At 33.5% G+C, this 22389-nt stretch overlaps 1 protein-coding gene across 1 annotated transcript in view; it reads right to left on the bottom strand.

Moving 5' to 3' along the window:
- Nucleotides 1–22389, bottom strand: part of PKIA (cAMP-dependent protein kinase inhibitor alpha) — a 95618-nt gene that overhangs the window by 54444 nt on the left and 18785 nt on the right. The window lies entirely within an intron of this gene.

Raw genomic sequence — 22389 nt, 5'->3', positions numbered from 1 at the left:
ATTTACTGGTGAACAAGAAGTACAAAATCCTTGCTCTTAAGCAAATATCCTAGATGTGGGGGTAGGTAAAGTAAAGAAATGAACACATTTATTTAGTGAAGGAACAGAACTGTATAATGGGGAAGGAAATTGAAGAAGCTAATGTCTTTGGCTAAGGTAGCAGCAGTGACAATTCAAATGAGATCTAAATGATCAACGAGAAATTGATCTAGGCATAAAAATAAAAAAATGTAGTCATGACATTGCCATATCTGAGGGCTCAAAAATGCCTGGAATCAGGTGAAGTTCTGAAAAAAGATGCTGGAATGGTCATGGCACATGGTACTTTTAAGTCTCACTAAATATTTTATATGTTAGTCCTCTTTTTAATAGATGGTCTTTGAAGGTTTTAAGCAGGCAAATGATATCATTTGATTGTGCTTTTAAAAGATTATTTGTTGAGTCTTTTAATAAGAAGTTTGCCTCTGTGAAGTATGGGTTGAAAATTGTTGAATTTAAAAATATCAATGAGTTAAAAAAATAACTGATTGACTATCATAATTAGCCCCAACTAAATTACACTAACAAAAGCTTGGTGACCCTAAGATTCTGGAACATATTAGATTAGGGAAAATCAACTCTTTTCATATTAGTATGATTTTAAGAATTCCCAAATCTGTTTGGTGTTCAGGACTATCAGAACTTAGAGGTGGCCAAGAGATTTAGAGTAGGACAAAAAGTTCTTGTAGGTGGCTTCTATTTCCCTTTTAATGGGACAAGTGAATGGTGAGGGGTTGATTACCCTCCTGGGAGTGCATTGCTTAAATGTTAGAACTAACAACTGTGCTATTTGCTGAAAAACTACTATGCATTAGGCACTAAGCTAAGAATAGGGATGCAAAGGAGACAATTACAATATGAAACAGCTGTTACTTGGAAAGAGGCACTATGCTAATGCTTACTATACAATCATCTCATTTTAATTTACACCATAACCCTAAGAGGTAAATGCATTTATTATCCCATTTTCCAGGTAAGAAATCTGATACTTTAAAAGTGTTTAAGTGATTTCTCCAGGGTTACACGGTGCATTAGTGTGAACGCATTATTGAGACTCAGAAGATCTGATATCACTTTCACCTCTCTTATTATTATTATTGCCTACAAGGGCTCTATTTGAGAAGTAAGAAAATACATTTATGTACACAGAACCTATGAGTTCCTGGAGTGGACTGTGTGGGAAGGCCTGGGTTTATGCAAGATGCACTCGGAGTGAAGAAGATTTTGAGGGAAGGTTGAAAAAACATTCTCTTCATACCATGGGGAAGCAGAAACAAGAATAAATGGGCCTAAGGCAATGGGGTAAGCTGAGGAGCCAAGGAGGGTTTTTTGTTGTTGTTGTTTTTTGCTTTTTTGGCTCTATAACTATTCAATTATATACTTCAAAATATCAGAAGAAAACCATTGTATACTGTAGAGTTGTGGACACAGCTTGAATCCTGGCTTCTGCAGAGTATGGAACATTTAACACTGCATATATAACATCTAAGTAGATATAGTTAAATACAAGTTCATGTTTTAGACTTATAGCAAAATACTTTTCTCATATGTACAAGTAGGAATGTCTTCAGAAAAAATATTTGAAGGCTACTATCTAAAGGGAAAGCAATTTTGCAAAAGATCTTTCAGCAGAAGCAAGTCCAACTATGATAAACCTTTAGTGAGGTTTGTACCAATGCAGCATACCTCATGTTGTTATCTGTACATTTTTCTGGAAGGATACTCAGTGTCTGTCAGTTCTCAAAGTGATAAAGATCCACTCTGATAAGAAAGAGCTTTGCTTTGGAATAGATCAGTTTAGGTTTTGCTACTTACTTAAATTAGGTACCAATCTTAATTTTCAAAGCTTATTTCCTATCTACAAATAGAGATCGCATTATCTATTACAAAGGGATGTGGAGAAATTAAATAATACATTAAAAATCTACATATTCTACCAGACTATACAACATGCCTAGTAAATGTCAAGTGATCTGAAAATACTCTTTTTCTTTAAAATGGATGAAACCTGTTCTCTTGTTCTTTATGATTTTTCTTAGTTGTTGATTTAAATATCAAAGCCATAGTTACTTTAAAATTATTCTTGTTCTTTCACAGTCCATCTGCTTCCCCAATGTATTTTCCTTGATGAATCAAGTCTCACTATTACTAAAATCTATCACTTCGGCTATGACTGTTCTTGTTTAAGGTATTTAAGTGTGAAATAATTACTCAAAAGAATTGCTAAAGTGGTTTTGTTGATGATTTCATTGAGACATAAATATATCTTAATTAGAATTAGTTTTCAAAGAAGAGGAGAGCAATGAATCAAACTGTTGGTAAGGAAATCTTTTATTTCTGTACAAAATGTTATTGTCATTTGCTCTGAATGAAAAAAAGACAGCTTATATTTAGTCTAATTTATATTTCATGATTTGTTTAAAAGAAAATGTCATTTAGATAGAACAGGTGAGTTTTCTTAAATAGTAATGTAGATTTAGAATTCTTTTTAATGAAAGTGATAGTAGGAAGATTGTTTACTTTGCATGTTCCCAGACTCTGCTTGAGTTTTAAAGGCCAATAGCTAAAATGCAAAATAATCAGTATTCCAGATGTGACAATCAGGAGATGATCTGTGTGCCAGCAAACACAATGAATCAATAGTGAAAGTCAAAATGATGCCAAATGTGTACGAAAGTAGATTATATAAAATTATACATTACCTTTGGGGATTAATTTACAACATTAAGAAAAATTTGTGCAATTTGTTCTTATTTAAATTCAGAAAGCAGGGTCAAGATTATCTAGTTTATGAGGTTGGTACAATGATATGACCAAAACTTTTTTTTTTTTTTAAATACTAGGAATTAAACTCAGGGTGCTTTACCACTAAGCTACATCCCCAGTTTTTTGTATTTTTTATTTTGAGACAGCATCTCATTAAGTTGCTAAGGGTCTTGCTATGTTGCTGAGACTGGCTTCAAACTGAGGAGATGAATAGATAGTAGTTTATTTTTTTCAAACTATAAGGAACCATGTTTTAGTTTTATCAAAACCTCCATTTTGGGTTATCCGGGCCCACAGTTCTTAAACAATCACTACAATGCTTAAACTAGTACTGCTTCCTTTCTATGAACAGTTCCTCAGGCTTGCCACCAGGGCTTCTCTCTTCTTTCCTGATTATCTTGGTCAAACAATCCAGGAAATCTCTTTTTATTTCATAGCTGGTACCTGGTCATGCTGATAATTCAAACACCTTAGCTAAGGCAGATAGTATATAGGTGAGATTTAAATCAAAAAGAATTCCTTGGGCTGGGGATGTAGCACAGTGGTAGGGTACTTGCCCAGCACTGCTACCATGCCCCATGGTTATAAAATACTTACTGCTCAGTTTTTAAAACAGTATGAATAGCCAGTAAATGCTAACCAGCAGTATTCTTATATCAATTGTATTTAAACTAACCTGTTTAAAACAAAAGAAGAACTACTTTCTTCAGGTATTGCTTAAGGATTCTGTTTATTCCATATACCTCTATTGTCTTCAACTGAGGTAAAGGAAATAAATGAATATTTGTTGATTATTTATACTGAGTGGGGCTCAGGACTGAAACTGGCCTGAGTTTGAGTTTTCTCTCTATCATATTTACCTATGCCTCAGTTTTCTTACTGTTAATAATTATTTCAGGAACATTGTAAGGATTCTAAATGATTAAAATAATGTTTAAATCCAGAAGAGGCATTCATTACCTGATTTGAAGTGAAATACTTAGTAACTTGCTTTTGTTTTGAGAATCTAACAGTTCTATATATCCTCATATCAACCAACCAACAGCACATAGAATTTTGCATGTAATTCCAGGCTTTTGCTCATACAAAACCAGTCAAAACTTACAAATGGCAGAAGCAAATCAAAATATTTTATGAGCAAAAGAACTGTAGTTCGTAATGAAACACAGACTATTAACCTGGAAAGACAAGTCATATTTAAATGCGATCAAAATTTAGGTCAAAACTAATCATACCACTACCAGTTTCAGTTTAGTGGGATTGAAATTCTTGATATGACTGTCCCTCTACAGCAGGAACACCTCCTAGATGACCTGCAGTGGAAAAGCCTCAGCACTTGTTCATAAAATGGGTATGTTAATGCCATTCTGAAAAGAGTATTATGAACATTAAGAGAACATAAATAAACTCCCCTAGCAACCTTACCTCAAAGTAATAAATCTTTCAACTCTTTCATTTCTTTTTCCTTCTTTCTTATGCTCTTCCCTGTTCTGAGTTCTCTGTATCATATTTCACCATGATATTCACTGTAATGTTTTGATTCAAATAATTTCATATGATTTCTAACATAACAAACAAATCCTAATAAATTATCAGGTAAGCAGTATTGTTATTACTTTGTGTGGACAACCTGGTTTGTTCAGATAACCTAACTATTTTCTCCTTCATTACTACTAGTTGCTCTTACCAATGAGCACAAATTGAGTGTATATCATGTGTATCAAGTCCATGAAAACTCACCTGTGGTGCTAATTTGGGTTGATATAACTTTCAGCTTTCCTAAAGCTGCTCATCATTATCATTTCTCCCTCTCCTCTGATTTAATAACTTCAAAACATGGCTTCTAATTAGTCATACTAATTGGCATTACACTCATTCTACCTTGCTTTTTCCCTTTGCTTGTACTGAGTGTTGGCTGACTCTAAGTTTACTGAGAGGCCTTCTGAGTATGAGGAACCTTGGAAGCAAAAAAAGGATTAGTAGGGTAAACTTCATATGTGAAGTTAGTGAAGCTTTGGCAAGAACAAAGCTAGTGAAATTAGAGTCAATTAGTTGTCAGAAATTCTGTCCTGTGGGCCATTAATTGGTTGCATCTGGGCTCACAAACAGTAGAAAGCAAAGAGAGGTGAATACATTGTTCCTGCCAGCTTGTACTTGTTGTTTTCAGAGCGTTTCTTTCCTACTTTATGAAACAACAAAATTTTAGTGTTCAAATGAAAATGTTATCAATATCAGATATGGATGTGTCTGCTCAAGTTGGTTCATAAATATAGTTTTATACCACCTTAAATTTCATAGTGAAAATTATTTAGGAGAAATGTAAAATTCATTCAGACTACAATACTATTATAACCTCAAAAAATTCAAAAGGATTTCTGATTATATCTTGTCATACTTTTCCTTGAAGAACATATTAGAATCAGGGGTTTTTTTTTTTTTTTTAATTAAGATCTGTTGTTCTGTAGAAAAAGGCCGTACTCATATTCATAATTATCAGATAAATCAAGGAACTGACTTGCTTGGTTCATTACTTTTTTCCTCATTTCCTAACAAGGAACAAGACTTCTGATATGAAAACTTGAAGTTAAAAATCATAAACAATGAAATGTTAGAAAATTACTTTTACTTTCTATTAAGATGATCAGTAACCACTAAATAGTCCATGTAAATGACAGAAAAGCATCTTTACACTGTCTGATTCTGCTGAAAGAAAACTGCATCTATATTCAGAAATCATTTTCAAAACAAATGATCTTTCAGTAAGTGAATAAATATAAAATCAGTTGGTTTTAATTTACATAACTGCCAAACATGTAATTTTTAAAAATTGAGTTTTTTTTTTTTTTTCCCCACTATTTCATTTTGACATTATGTACAGGACAAAGGAGGACCTGCTTTCTGATTTGTCCAACTCCTTTTTGCTTTTACCTATTTTGAATTCAGGAAACAGGGAGTAATTTTACTGGTTTTTGTTTGTTTATTTGTTTGTTTTATTTTTTCAGTAAACCTACTTTCTGTTTAGGACCTAAAGAGAAATAATGTTTGCTTTTGTTTTCTGATATTGTCAGCCTCTGATATAGTTTCTTCTCTCCAGCTGTATGGCTTATAGAACTAGTCTTCTAATTGGATGAAGCAGAAAAGTTCTGATTCCTAAAAATGTCTTCCCACTTACTAACTGATGTTTGGTAGATTCATCCCTTATCTAAGAACCTCTTCTTTTAGTTTGTCTTTCTTTCCCATTGAAATTCAAATGTTGGTACTTTTAAGATCTTAGTCATTTTTTTTTTTTTTTTTTTAAACCTCAGCCTGAATAATCCAAAAGGAAGTTCTGACATGTGGAGGAGGGAAGAGAACTTGGGGGCATATGGTTTCTGCAGCAGGTATTAGGTAACAGAGAGCGTACAGTAATAGACTCAAGGAGAAAGAAACTAAAAAAGTGGAGCTCAATGAAACTTAAGCAATTTGCATAGTCTTTCTAAAGTCTGCTCTCATTAGAAAAGGAGATTCTGAAAGTGACTGCTATTCTAGTGTTAAAAATTTGTCCGAAAAGCATAACCAATGAAAGTTTTGTGCCCAGGCATATTACAGAATGCATACTATTATTCAAAAAGTACAAGGAATACAGATTCCCGTAGGCCTCCGTCATGCTGCATTTTGTAGCCTGCTCACTTTGAGCATCCGAAACTGGAATGGAGAAATCTGGCTCATCTTATTTTAAACATTATTTTACAAATTTGAAATATTTTTAAAAGCAGACTCTAAAGAGACTACAAAAATACTGTAAAATTATTCATTGAAAGAAAAATGTAGGTTTACTTTTACCACACATTATGTATAACTTATCGACTCCTGTAAGTTTATCTTTACATATTCCATAATCTAAAAATCTATATTAGGTATAACTACAGTCTGATTCTGGTGTCAACCATAAAGCCTCTCTCTGAAACTTGATGATATTCTTTGCTATAAAAATAATCTCTGATTCTTATCATTGTTTCCATAATAGTGGCATCTTTATTATCTAGCGGGTTACTTTTCACCCAGGTAAACTTTTTGGAGCCCACTATCTTGAATCAGTATAAAATACCAGTTACAAAGAATTCTCTATTTCTATTCATAATTTTTAAAATTTCAACTGAAATAACGACCTCTTCATCAATGGTATTGGAAAGCTGGCCCTCTCCCTAAGCCTGATTGCTTCTCAGGTGAATATTAAGTTCCTGGATTTAAATACCTATGGCTTTCATCTAATGTGTAGTCTTTAAGAAAATTTTTCTTTCTCTAGAATTCTCAGTAGAAGAAGTGACATTTGGTGGTGGGAAGAAGAGTGTCTTTCTCAAATTTAGAACTAGAAGGCCACGTTCTGGGTCAGAAACCTGGCCCAGCATCATCTAGTAGAGTTTAAACCCACTTTCCACTTTCTTGTAATGAAAATATTTCCACCAATTTCTTTTTGTATCGAAAATAGAATTTATAACCAGTGTGGGCATGGTTGATGATTCTACTTCTCTGACTCACGATTTTAGACTTGTTGCTTCCAACAACTTTATAAATACATCCTTTACCAAATGGTAGATGCCAGGAGTGTCTGCTGTTATTGGCTGCAGTTTGTCCAATGTCATGGGGTAAGTTATCTCCTAAGGTTATTTCTTCGCTATGTCAATATAGTATTTTTCTCCCTTCTCTTCCACCCTGTTTTGATGTTTACATAAATGTTTGTAATTAGTCTTCTGGATTTGTTTTTCTGGTGCATTGGCTGTTTTCCAAGATTTTGTTGTTGATCTTATTTGCATGTTTAACTATGACCTTTTGCGATTTTATGAAACTTCTCAAGAAAAGGAAAACAGATGTGCTCATTTATCCGTCTTCTGAAGACTGTGTTGAAATAATCCAGTTGTTTTAAAACAGAATGTCCCAATATAAAGGGTTGTAGCATTTTACACCTTCCCTGCATGTTTTCAGTTTTCAGGAACTAAACATCAGTTCTGCAACATATAATCAGACATACAATATAAACAAAAAAAAAAGTCAGCAATGAATAATTTCTGCCTGATGTTCATATGGTATTGCTGAACTGCTACTACTAATATTTATAAAAATGATAGTGGCCTAATATCTGATTCAATAAAACAACCATTTCTTTCATGAGACAAAAAGAAAGGCACTAAGAGTTGGCAGACATAGACTTACAAGTACGAAATCTGAAAAGCATGCTCGAAGCCTCATTTCATCAATGAAGAGAAAGGTCTAGAGTGGTTTGGAGACTTATCGAAACCAGAGATAGAACTAAGATCAGAGTCAGGGTTCACTGCCTTCCCATCCAGGATCTGACATTTTTTGAACTTTTTGGATGTTATACATAAAGAGTGCCTGCATGAACCAGATTTGTTTCTGTTTTCATTAAGAAGCAAGACAGCTGGGGGTATAGCTCAGTTGGTGGAGTGCTTACCTTGCAAGCACAAGGCCCTGGGTTCAATCCTCAGTACCATTAAAAAAAAGAAAAAAGGACATTGTTTTTATGAACATCATAACACAAAGTCAGCTCATCCATTTAGCTAGTCAAAAAAAATAGTCAATCTAGTACTCTCAAAGGGATGATATTTTAAACCAGAGAGATATATGTTTGTGTGTTTTGCGGATAATTATACTATTAAATTGAAAACATACAAATACAATTTTTGAGTTTTTTGATAGTTCAGTTATATGTGATGAGATGAAATAGAACTTTTACAGTTTATCAAATATTTTGTAGTATTCATTTATTTTTGTAAGTCTTCCTTTATAAACTTCTTAGTTTTAAAGATAATTTAATGTGCAGAATAGAGATAGATATTTTGTACCTTTGAACTAACCTCTATAATCTTTCTTAAAAGCCCTAAATTACATAAACACTGAAAGTGTTATTATTCTATCAATTCTATAGTAAATTGTTCGTGTTTAGATGTCAAATAAAGCTCAGATAACAATTCTTACATTAAAAAGTGCATTCTCTTCACCACATATTGTCTTTTTACTAAAACCGAGTTCAAAGAATTTGCCTTTTTAAGGTTTCAATCATTTTCACCATTGTTCTCATGCATGTTCCGAATAAAGGTGCCCGATTCTGTTGCTAAGCAACCTTGCAGTCTTGTTGGGACATGATGAACTAGTAATTATTTTACATATGCTGGCTTGGATATGGCCCCTTTAAGAATATCCTGATACTTTTCTTTGAGAAGTTGTACAGGGTTCTAAATTTCAACTCACATATCTGCAGGCATATAAATGAAAGAATGGTGTTTTCCAGAAGAATTGGAAGAATGCCAACGGTGCACTGGAAAAGCACAAATCTTATATCCTACCAGTATGTCATCCCCCTGGACAACCCCCTGCACCAAAAAAGGCAGTCAATCAAAAGACAAGTTCAGAATTTCAAGGAAATATGAGGAAAACAGATACTCCTTTTATTGAGTAGACTACATGTTTTTCTTCCTATCCTAAATTCTTGAGAAAAACTGTCAATCCATGTTATTAAAAAAATAATAATAACTCATCCCTGCCTCAGTATTTGAGCTTTATGGGGCTTTCCAAACAAACTAAATTATTAATTAGATTCTCTCCACTCTGCTTGCTTTTGTCCCATATACCTCTCCTTATTTGAAGACTATCCTCCTTTAAACAGTTCAATCCGTTGATTCTGGAACCCATGATTTTAATATTTCCTGTCTCAATATATAGAGATATATATGGTGATTACCAACAACTTTCTAGGACATAATGTGAGTTAAATAGCATTCTCTATTAATATCTTAAAAAATGATTCTTCCTTTGAACAATCTTTGTCAGTGAAAACAGAATCAAAGAAACATATTTTATTACAAAGAATCACACAGACTGTTCTAAGAGAGAAGAACTCCACAAATTTCTGTTTCAATCAGTGTCCGCCCAGTCTAGCACTGCATTCAGATTCTCCTTGTGTTGATACAACCTTCAAATGTTTTGGAAGGTATTCCAAGTTGTTACTTGCTTTCTTGTCTCTTGTACTTGAAAACGTGTAATACCATACATAGTCTATTTGTATTTTGGGGATATCCCCTTTTAGGGGCATCATCTAATATCTAAAGTTAAACGTTTTGATTATTTTTCATTCTTCTAAAATTAAATTATTATAATTTATGTTTAAGGCAGCCAAATTGAATGACCTTAAGACTTGAGACCTAGCATGGTGGTGTATGCCTATATCCTATCAGTTCAGGAGACTAAGACAGGAGAATCTCAAGTTCAATGCCAATTTCAGAAACTTAGTGAATTTCTAAGCAACTTAGCAGGAACTTGTCTCAAAATAAAAAAAAAAGAAAAATTAAAAAAAAGAAGTCTGGAGATGTGGTAGCTCAGTGTTTAAGCACCCCTGGGTTTAATCCCTGGTACCAAAAAATAAATTAAAAAGGCTTAAAGCTATAAAGGTGGTGGAGAGTGTGGCTATACAGCTATGCTAAGTGTCAGTTTCCTGACTTAAAAAAATGTAGTTTGTCATTTTTCCCTCCCAGAGTAAGAATTAAAATCAACACATCAACATTAGGCCTAATGTACCAATAGAACACGTTAAATGTGAGCCCTCTTCCCTGTCTTCACTTTGTGTGACCCACTTTTATTTAGCCTTCTAGGATATGCTGGAAAAGTTCATATTTTCCAGGAATGCATGGCTTCTGGTCATAATCCCTTTGAAGTTCCATTGTACCAAACGAAAGTCTCTTAATTCTTTTGTAATTCCCACGCCCTTATTCCCACATTCTTATTTTCTGTATTGTTCTCAGATTTTCTTACAATTCAGTTTATTTTTACAAGCATTTGTTGAGTTACTCTGAAGTAAGCAGGATTACAGTAAATCCTGAGCTTAGAAACATAGACAGAATCCCTGCCCTTAGGAAATTCATAGTCTAATGTCAAGAGTAATAAACAGATTTAAAAGTTGCAATTCAAACTGATAAATTTTGTGATTTGCCAATCCTGTAGGATCAAATAAGTAAAATATCTAAATCAAAATAAGGAGGATGAGTGATCTGGGAGATTCCTATATTGGGCTTTTCTCTAGAGTTGGCTGCTAGAACTGTATCTATATTTCAGGTTTGATTGACCAAGAAAAAGTTTCCACTTTTAATTTTAGACAGATTTCTTCCTTTCCAGACAATTCCCACCTCATGTACATGCCCTTTTCTATAGCATTTACTTAGAAAATTTGCAATTGTTTATTCTTTTTCTTAGAAGTTACAATTAAATTTGAATATAGCTCTAAATTAAAAGTATTTCCTTCATTTTAATACCATTTTATTTTCATTTAAAAATTTATAAAGCCTTTTAATGTACACATTTGTTGTACTGGCTTTTTCTCCTCCAATAAAGCTTCACTAACTTACCTCATACATGTCATGTTATAAGATACATGACATCTTAGAATTATAGAAATATGGAGAATAACTTTACCTTCTCATGGTACATGAAAATTATTACTTCAATATACCTTGGCAACTTTTTTAAAAAGATAGCAGTCATCTAAATTGTGGATCCTCACTTACTTCCATATACACCTTTATTGTTTGGAAACAGACTTATAATGGTATAAGTAACGACTGAAGGTAATGTGTTAATTTTATGTGATTATAATTTAAGACAGCAGAAATGTGATTTTAGTATCAAAATGTATACCTTTCTTCAAATATACACACTATTCTTCAAATATATATGCGCTATTTTACAGTGCATACATTTGCCCAATGAGACTTAGAATACACTTTATTAATTCTATGAGTTGGGTACATTTTATAATTACACCTTGACTTTATCATAGAATGTGGATACTTTGGGCAGAAACATATTCCCTGTGTTATAATGATATCATTATTGGAAAGTACAATATTCTTTTGTTATATAAATCAACAAAATAACTCATATTTTTAGCAAAATAAGGAAGTTTCATTTATTTGGCTTTTATTGGCAGGCTTGTTTCTCTCCAGTAATTAACCGATCTTCACATATACATTAAAATTCAGTGTTCTTAAAGAAATTCAACTTTTCTTGCTCTTTAATTGTTTATTCCCACAAAATACCTGGCATCACATAGCTATTAGCTCCATGTGAAGTGGATGTATATATGAAAATTTCTTCACAAGCTCACTTCACCAAGAGACCAAGGAATTTGTTCAGAATCAAAAACAAATCAGTTTAAGAGCTTCATATGCAAAACTCCTGTAACACACTAGGATCCACTGAGCTACAGCTTTTATTTACTTTATATTATTCAAGTAAGCTCAAATTAGCTCTTCATGTTGAATTTCTTTGAAAAACGATTAACAGCATACTTCAAATGCAATTACATTTTAAGAAATACAATAGGAATATAGGCAACATAAAAAAATACCATTCACATATGCACTGGCTGCTGTCAGCTCAACTCCTTGAGTTTATTAATATACATGTTTCTGGCAGTAATTTCTTGTCTTTTGAGAAAGGATATTAAACATACACCTATGCAGTTTAATCCCTCTTACTTTGAGACATTTTTAGAAATACTTCATTACTATAATACTTTGAGAAATGTCAGATATTTCATACCATTTACCTCAATATCTTGTGAGATAATTATGAAGACGTTTATTGATGTTTTACTTGGTCTTATAATTTTAGAAAATAAATGGATGTTTAAAGGTACTTCTGGTTTAAACTGCACTTGAAAATTCTTAAGTATTTTGTACAAAGTTTGTTGCTGTTTATGTAGGCCAATGGAACTAAAATGACTTCCATTGTTTCATCACATTTTACTTACATTCAGATTAATCTGAAAAAAAAAACTTTGTCAAAAGGTTAACTAATATTTGAAGGTGGAAAGTTTTTATTGTCTGGCTAATTTTTAAAAGAATGACTAGGGCAGTGTCATATAAATCAATTTAATGCAAACAACATCCTTGCTAGTCCCCCCCAGTCACTTTCCTCATTCTATTTCAAGGTTGTTAATCACTCAAGTTATGACTTTACCTTTAGAAAGTTTCAAATTGGCAACGAGTTTTCATATGACTCAAAGCAGAAGAGATTGTGCAGAATGATTTTGATGGATTAATATTTTCCTTTGCTGAAATTTAATTTGTTAAAATACATTTTAATTTATTATAGAGAAGTCATACATTTTTCAAAGGAAAAATATCTTCTGTTCCCTATAGCTAATTCTGTGCAAAAATTAAAAATATTGGTTTACTTTTTCTTCTGATTTAAAACTTCAGTATGAATGATGATTAATTGTATGACTAACAGGTCATAGTTCCTCAAACATTTTAACTCATTGGAACAGTCTTTTATATGTAATAGCAGGTCACCAAGTGTTGAATGAAGGAACGGACAGACCCCATTCACATTATCATAATCCCTGAATTCTTTTTAAGAACCTGAGGTTAATTTTGTGATACGTGTTTTAGAAACGGAAATGAAGCCAATATAAAACATGACTTCTGTCTTTATAGTGGGTTTAAAAGACTAGTTTTACTTGTGGCTTCAGGAAGTGATAAAACATGTTAAATGGGGACTGGGGATGAAGTTCAGTTGGTTGAGTGCTTGACTAGCATGCACAAGTCCCTGGGTTCAGAACCACCACCACCACCACCAACAACAAAAAAATATGTTAAATGATCAAAGATATTTATGGTTTATATTTAATTGGTTTAAGAGTTGAGGGAAGAGAATTTATTTGTAACAATACCAGTTGCAATGATGAGGTCTGAACTCATAATTTCAAACTTGGTTCCATACTTCATTTTATTTTGGTGCACTTCATCACTCTTCCTGATGCTGGTATACAGACCCTTAATTTAAGCCACTAGGACTTGACTTTTTTCCTTTCTAATGATATACTGAAAGTTCGTATGTGGCATGAGAAATTTTTTTTGGTATATTGTTACTATAATAAATCCAGATCTATATATGTATATGTCAAACTGAAAAAAAAAAATGCTAGTGTGAATTTTTCCCTTAGGCAATGACTGACAATCTCTTGCTTCTTAACTATATGACACTATACCTCAGCTGCTGATTTGGGCAAGATACCAAGGTGTCACCCCTGGAGTATGCTGTCAAAGAGGTGAATTTTCCAAGACAAAGAAAAATGTGCAGTTTTAGTACATTAGTTAGTAAAGCAGACAAAGTCCTGGATTTCATTCACCATTCAGGAAGACTTCATTGTTTACAGAGAACCACCTCAGAGCTAGTAGGCTGGGTCAGTTTTGCAACATATAGCATATATACAAGGGGAAGTCTTGATCTAAATTCAAATAAGTTGGAATTAAATACAAAAACCTTTGTGAGAAGTTTGAACATCATAAGTATTTGTTAATTAAGATGGCATTTTGACTTAAATGAGAAAACTGAACTGATAGAATATGTCCTTTTCAAGGAAAAAATCATAATGATTTCTATTGATGTGATCAGTATTCCTACAAACCTCTATCTAGTAGGTTATATAAGGTATCATAGTAGAACACTGAAAATACATAATTGAGTCTTCATGAAGAATCAGAAAAAATATACTAAATGTCTATTGACAAGAATTGAACTCTTTTATTGATAATAATAATTACTGTTATTATAGAATTAGAATATTTATTATCAAATATATAATTTTTGTATGCAGGGAAGGCAGATGGTATCATATCAAAAGTATATCAATAATAGCTAACCAGTACATAAAATGTGCCAAGGCTGCACTATTCTAACTTCTGATCTTAAAGTTATGTCAGTTTATCTCCATTCCCCAAGGAAAAAAAAAATCGGACTTATTGTATATTATCATATACTATTTCAGAACTATTTCAAAAGCAATCTTGTTCGTCATCTCCATTAAAAAAGAATCCAAACCATTCCTTTCCTATGAAATCTCTGGTAGTTGCTATGACAATGGTATTTCTATCTCAGCCAACATTTCATATTCTTCAGTTTTTACCCAAAGTAACCTCATTCTGCTTGCTAGGTTTCATCTTCTGAGATCCAAAAAGAGTTTCCCAACGTTTCCTGTTTCCTAGTTATTTTCCTTTTGCGCAATCTCAATTCTTTTTTTAGAGGATGCACAAATTTATATGGTTGCAGTTATAGCAGACATATAGTTCTGTTCTTTCCTCCACTGTTTCCAATAGTGAAAGCATTCTTCAAATGTTACAGATTGGGAAATTCCTTAATATTAAAGAATATGTGATATTCAGTGGATATAATTCATATTCAGTTTAATGAGGCTTTAATTACTACATTTTCAAATTTACAAATTAAGGTTATTTAATTTGAATTCATTTTTTCATTATTACAAATAAATTCACAAATAACATTTTTATGATAATATATTTTTAAGGAATCAGAATGTTTTAATAAAAGTGAGATAGACTACTGTCATGTATAAGTAATTAGAACAAATTAAAAATAGGTAAAATAAATTAAAACTTTTTTTTTAAAAAGTGAGGAGGAGGTTATGATTTGTTTGGCTTGGATTATATCTATGATGTAAAATGTTTAACTTGGTCAAATAGAGTAGTCTGTATTCTCCATTATTTTCTCCCACACCATACTACATATTTCCCTTGCTTGTCTGATTCCTGAAAGCACATGAATTTTTGATTTTTGGATCAAATATATAAGTAATTTTTTTTTTTTACTTTTGATAATTACTGCTATGCACCTCTTCAAAACCAGTTGTACCTATATTTAAATGTCATAAACATTTATTCATTTGAGTGCTTTTTATAAGCTAGATGCTGCACAATAACCAGGGAGGTACAAAACAGTGTACTGTAGTAGCTCTAAGAAAAGGGTACTAGGAAAAGTCATGAAAAACATTAAAAACTATCCATCTCTAAACTAGGTCATTAGGACTGGGGTTGTAGCTCAATGGTGGAGCACTTGCCTAGCACACATGAGGCACTGAGTTCAATCCTCAGTACCTCACAAAAAAAAATAAATAAAATAAAGGTATTGTGTCCATCTACAACTAAAAAAATTTTTTAATTAAAATATAGGTCATTACATGGGGAAGGAGTGGTGGACAGTGGAAGTACGGAAGAAGGAGAGAATTCTAGGCAAAGAAAGAAAGAACTACATGCAGTGACCCAGAAAAAGTAGAGCAAAGTGCATCTAAGATTTTTTTTTTCTTTGCTGTACTGGGGATTGAACCCAGGGCCTTGTGCATGGTAGTCAAGTGTTGTACCACCAAATTACATCCTCAACCCTCTTTTAAAATTTTGAGACAAGTTCCCCAAGCTAGCTTTGAACTTGAATCCCCTTGCCTTAGCCTTCCCAGTAGCTGGAATTACAGCTAAGAGATTTTTAGTATTATGAGAACACCAAGTGTGAGGTTAAATGTTAGAAGACATGAGACTGTAGAAGTAAGTTAGAGAAAGTTCGTGAAGGTACTTGTTTGTTACAGGATAGCATACAGTATATTTGTACCTGTTTTATAACAAGATAACAATAATTAAAGTCATTTAATATTTTTTGCCTAATTTATTAGCTTTAAAATCATTTTATAGCCAGGTGTCATGCTGGCACATGCCTGTAATCCCAGACTCCAGAGGCTAAGGCAGGAGAATCTTAATTTTGAGGCCAGCCTGGGCAACTTAGTGAGAATCAAAATAAAATATAAAATGACTGGGGATGTAGCTCAGTGATAATGTGTCCCTGAGTACTGCCAAAGGTTAAAAAAAAAGCATATTATAATAAAGCGGTTTTAATATGCATTAAATCTGAGAAAATCAATTTTTTGGTATGGTCAATAGCCTGAAAAATGGCACAGAGATCAGAAAAATTCACCAGCACTTGGGAGGAGAATGTGCAGTTTGATATCGGTACAGGCCTTTGTGTAGGAGAAGAGGAAGTCATGGAGCTATAGCAACTATTTGGAACAATAGAAATGCCTGGAGTTTCAGGCTTTGGACTTTGGATTTATTTAATAGGCAAGGATGTAGTAATTTTAACATAAACAAAGACATAATGAAGGGGAACACTAACTTCCTTAATTAAAGCAAAATTCAGAGTGTCCTGATTTTAGTTCTGGGAAACAATTTCCAGGTAGGTGGTGAAGTAAAAGCATAAATATTTAGGGATTCTCTCACTTTGATTATCAGCACCACTACCATGCTAGCCTCCATGCCTGACCTCTAACATCTAAGTCTGAATGTGGAAAATAAAAACATCTTGCTTTATTTCACTTCAGTTCTGATGGTGTAGCTCAAACGTCAAAATAATTTATGAAATAATAAATGCATCTCTGGGAAATGCAGAGAATTTGGGAACTGTATAAACAGTTTGATTTTAAAGACTGATTATTCTATAGACCATTCCTAACCAGAAGTCCCTGGACCTCTGGATAGAACTCCAAGCATCTCCTCTCCCTGTGCAATGACACGTAAGACAGTGTGTGCACTTGTACAGGCTATGCATTGAAGATATAATGGGTGATGGCTTCTGTTAAAAGATAAAGAGAAACCCTTGCAATTATCTATTAATTCATGCCAAAGGCAAGGATGGAACAATTCAGCAGAAGCAATATTATGAGAGATCTAAACTACTTGATAAAAGTAGAAAGTTCTCTGGGTTACATATCTTAGAATATCTGGAATTCAAGTCCTTACTTCAAGTTTCAAGATACATAGGGCTTCTGAGAATCCCTCTGAAATGACACTGAAAGTTTTGTATGCCTCTATGTGTGTATGTACATTTTCTGAGAGAACATTAAAAGTTTTGTTAAGTGTTGTCTTTTAACTCTGTACCACATCTTCATGCCACCTTCTGTGTTGGCCTCCTCATTTCTGAAGGTGGAAGTTCTAGCTTCTGAGGCCCTGGATATAAATCAGCAGAAGGTGATAACAGTTCTCTGAGTAAACAACCCAATGCTATTCATCTTCGGTCAGGTTAACAGATGGAAAAAAGACAGGCAGAAGGGAGCTTGCAATGATGGGAGTTGAGGTAAAAGGTAACAGAAAGTGAACCATGGTGGTATGTCTGGTAGTATAAAAGAGGGGACAGGTAGGACAGCTTGGTATTTGGTGCATACCACAGCATTTTTTACTGAGTTATCACTCACTGTTTGGAAAACAAATTTCTAAAATTGTCATTATTTGGGAAAAAATATGAAACCAAACAATGAATCAGTGCCTGGAATATAATAGGGATATAGTAAATTCCAGAAAGCAGACAAGGGTGGTGAAACAGCAAATTTTAGTATTAGTCTTATATTAATTTGCAGAAGAGACAGTAGTTAGATTTTTATATTCCTCATGTTTATACTACTCTAATTTATAGTCATCTTAAATTCATTTAACCTCCGATTATTATTGCAGAGGAATTTCAGAGCTTTAAATTTTGAGATGTGGATAATAAATGAGGTTGTGGCTTAGATGAAAAGGGTAATAAAACTGCAGGAGTAATATGAAGTTTTATAAACTATAGATGATCTCATTTATGAAGCCACAAATGGGTACTAGTTATGGGGTAAATGGAGTGGCCTAACCAGAGAGAAGGCCAGCATTACCTCCTAATATTAAGTTCAAACTAGGGCAATGCAACACGGTGATGGGATAAGAATAGAAAAATGGCATAAATGTAAGAATCAGACTGACTCTTCTTACGCTCACCAAATGAAAGCTACACTTCTGCTGAAGATGGAAGAGGGAATTTGACTAATGCCAGATTTTAGTTGAGCTGAAGAAGTCAGAAAATGTTAATGATAAAAACAACTACATAGTTTATTTACAAAGAGCATGAAAGCTATAATTAGTAAAATTGGTATGATAAAACACGGTTTTGTCACTCATCAATTGCTATTTGAATAACTCTAGGCTAACCAAAAAAAAAAATATAAACCATAATGTACCTTAAGAAAAAGTTGAGAATATTTGAAGTCAGTTCAGTTGATATTTTGCAATCTTTTAACAAAAGTTCATATGAAAATTTATATGTATGCACATATATATACATTTGTGAAATAGAAAGTTTGAAATTTCTGAAATTAGAAAATTTGAATTCAAAAGAGATCATGTTTAAAAGAGATGTATTATCATTCAATTCAATGGTTAGAGCAACAGAAGAGTTCAGTAATAATACTTTTCTGTCAAACTTTTCCTACTGGCAGCTATTACAAAAAGGAAGTCAATATCTACCTCTCATTTCTCCTAAATAGGTTAATTTCTTTGAAGATTGTTTAACTTCATGGTTGAGTTTGACCTCTGGAGCAAACTTTCTATATTCTAGACCTACGACTTGCTAACTGTGCAAATATGAGAATTAGTTACACTCTCTTAGGTCTCCATATCTTTATTTACAAAATGTGGATAATATTTGTGAGGGATAAACAGCAGTTGGTACAAATTTTAAGTGATCAATTAGTGGCAGCTAAGAATAGTATTTATTTTTCAGGAAGTATTTGAAGAATAGATGACGTTGATAGATGGATTCATAAGGTAAATGCAGAAGATATTAAAATTGGACTGATTCAATTAAAATATATAGTTTCAAGAAGATAACTATTTCAGCAATTTTGAAATATATCCTACAGTATATACAATTATTATAATAAAAATTGCAAATAAAATTAAGAGGTAACAACTGAAAGCAGTCCCTGCCTCCACCCCTCTGTACTACCATCATAAAAAGAGAAATGGTCATCAATAAAGAGAGAACAAGTGTTGAAACTGGCAACTTCTAATGATTTATTTCTTTGCTCTGAAATGAGCATAATCTCTGCAGTTTGCCACAGGCCTTTCTTCTTGTCTTTGACTTGGTCTAATTTTCTTGGCCCTGCAGGCATTCGAATAGGGAAAGTATGCTTGACTGCTTTATGCACACAAATGGAAAGGGCAAAATGCAACCATCCAAAAGAAGGGACAGCAGCAGAGGCCATGGAGTGCTCAAGAGTGTAAGACACTCTTACACCTCAGGAGGCTGCAGTGCCATATCTGTCCTGTCAGCCCTAGAACTCTCAAAGAAGTAACTTAGACTCTTTCATTGTCTTTTGCATTCTCTCCATACATCTTCCACAATCAGGCTTCTCTTTCAAAGTTTTTAAACTTCATTTTCTTCTCTGATGTTATAATTACAAAATTACAGTGAATTTACTCTCTCTCTCTCTAACATATATAATTCAAATGTGAGAATTTCTCTAATTAATTTTATCCCTTACAATTTGAACCTTCCAGGTAATAAAGGTTTTTGTCTTTGTGGGCTACATAAGGTCTTGTTGTGGTTTGGATCTGGAATGTTCCCAAAAGGTTCGTGTGTTCAAAATTTGGTCCCCAATGCAGCAATGTCCAGAGGTAGGGCTTCTGGGAATCAATTAGATCATGAAGACTCCAACCTCATCAGTGGATTAATAATTTGATGGCATTATTGGGAGGTGGTGGAAACTGTAGGAGGTGGGACCCAGTTGAAGGAGTTGTTGCTTTGGGGCGTGTACATAGGGACCATATCTTGTTCCTCCCCCTGCCACTTCTGCTTCCTAGTCACCAAGAAGCAGCTCCATCATGCACTCCCTGCCATGTTGCTGGGCCTCAGCACAGATCACTGCAGTGAAATCAGGGAACCGTGGACTGAAACCTCTGAAACCCTGAGTCAAAATAAATCTTTCTTCATCTAAGTTTTTTTCAGGCAAAATAGAAAATACAGATTTCTATTTCTCATCTGTTTTTTTTTTTTTTTTTTCAGTGCTAGAGACTGAACACATGGACCTCACATGTGGTAGGAAATCTAGCTACATGAGACTATTGAGTTATATCCTCAGCTCCTTTTACAATCCTTTAAAAATGCAAAAATCATTTATTGTCTCAAGAATGAGTTTAGCCTTTAAGTTGTAGTCTGCTTATTTGTTTCTTTAAAATGAAACAAACAAACTTTGGGTCAGAAGAAATACAATTAAACTCAAACCCATTATTAATTTAAGATATTCTAGATCTTAAGTGAAAGACAAGTAGTATGATGAGAATATACTCATCCTAAAAAATCCAAGGAACAAATGTTAGTTGAGTCAGATTGTGAATAAAGTGAGACAAGCTTTTATCTGCAAGTTCAAGTTTCTTGTTTTATGCAACTGCCACTTTCTGAAGAGGAATCCTTCCTTTGTGGTGGGGTTCTCATTTTCACCTTAGATTTCTGCTTCTGACAAAGGAATTGCTATACTCAATCTCTTATCATATGCTGCTTTCTTTGTATAGCACAAATATTCCTTTACCCAGTTATTTCTTTTCTCCATTAAATTGGACCTCATGGATTTTTTTTCTTCCATGTGGTCTATACTATATTTAATCAACTTAATTTAGTCATAGTTGATTTCCAGTCCTACCAATATACCAGTTGTGCCTTTCATTATTCACTTACCTTATTTCTCTACACATTTTTGTCTATCATATTTACTTCACATTTCTCCTATAATAGCATGCACAATTCACTTTCTACAAAGATGTAAGAAAAAGAGATGCAACACTTTTCTACCAAAGCAACAACTCTTACTCACAGTGCTCAGTTGTGTTTTTCTCAGTGGTGTGTAGGATATTTCTGCTGGGATGGGCCACTATCATCTAAGCACATGCCAGACTAAGCCACACATGCTATGATAACATCTCCAAATTGTGCCTGTCTCCCAGCATATAAACTTTAGAGGAAGCTCTGACTCTTTAACTATCTTTCTCCCCCAGGGAAATAGTTTCTAGACTAATTATTATACAGTAAACATAATATATTACCTCAGCACATATCAGTGATGCCAGACAAGTCAAAGTCCAGGGAACAAGGTTTCTGAAGAGTTTTATCATCAATGACCATTATACTCCAGAGACACCTGATATTCATTAGAATGCTAAGTTTAATACAGTAGTGCTTTTCTTTATGGCATCATGGACAGTAGGATTGTTGTTACTATCCTCAGTAAGCTTGAAATTCTCTCTCTTCCTTGTTTGAGAATTATTCTAATTAGTTCTGAAACCTTGACTTAGCTGATCTTCAAGCTGGTTCTTGTTATAAGTGCCCATACTCTTGACTTTCAGGAGCCCTCTTATTACTCTCATATTACTGGGGCTATTACAGAAGTTTAAAGCAATGAAGAAGAGCTTATCATGAAGAGAAAAAAAACAAGGTGGGTTGTTGTTTATTTATTTAACATTTATGAATAGTCGTCATGTGCCAGCCATACAAACATTGTGCTTTTGATGTCAGTAATTGTAAGAAGTCCCTGCTTCCAAGTGGTACAGAGTAAAGTTGGGGATGCATATCAATTAGACAGAATAGTATAAAGAGTGGGTTAAGTGAGAGCTGAGGATGCTGGGATAGGAAGGGACACAAAAACAATGAGTTTCTTATGAAATAATTTAGGAGAATAAGGCATCTGAATTATGTTTTGAAGAAAACATAGGAGAGTGAAAGAAAACAAAGTTTCAGAGGTGAACTCTCCTAAGTAGAGGTAATGACATGATTTAAAGCAAAAGGTATACAGAGCAACAGTGGTCCGAAAGCACTATAAGATCCTATTGAGCCAGGCCTAGTGACATATGCCTATTATGACAGCTACTAAGAAGGCTGAGACCAGAAGTCAAGTTTGAG

Source organism: Sciurus vulgaris (genome assembly GCF_902686455.1).
Source record: "Sciurus vulgaris genome assembly, chromosome: 1".
Taxonomy (NCBI): domain Eukaryota; kingdom Metazoa; phylum Chordata; class Mammalia; order Rodentia; family Sciuridae; genus Sciurus; species Sciurus vulgaris.
Note: the sequence above shows the minus strand (reverse complement) of the source record. Positions and strands in the feature narration are given on the sequence as shown.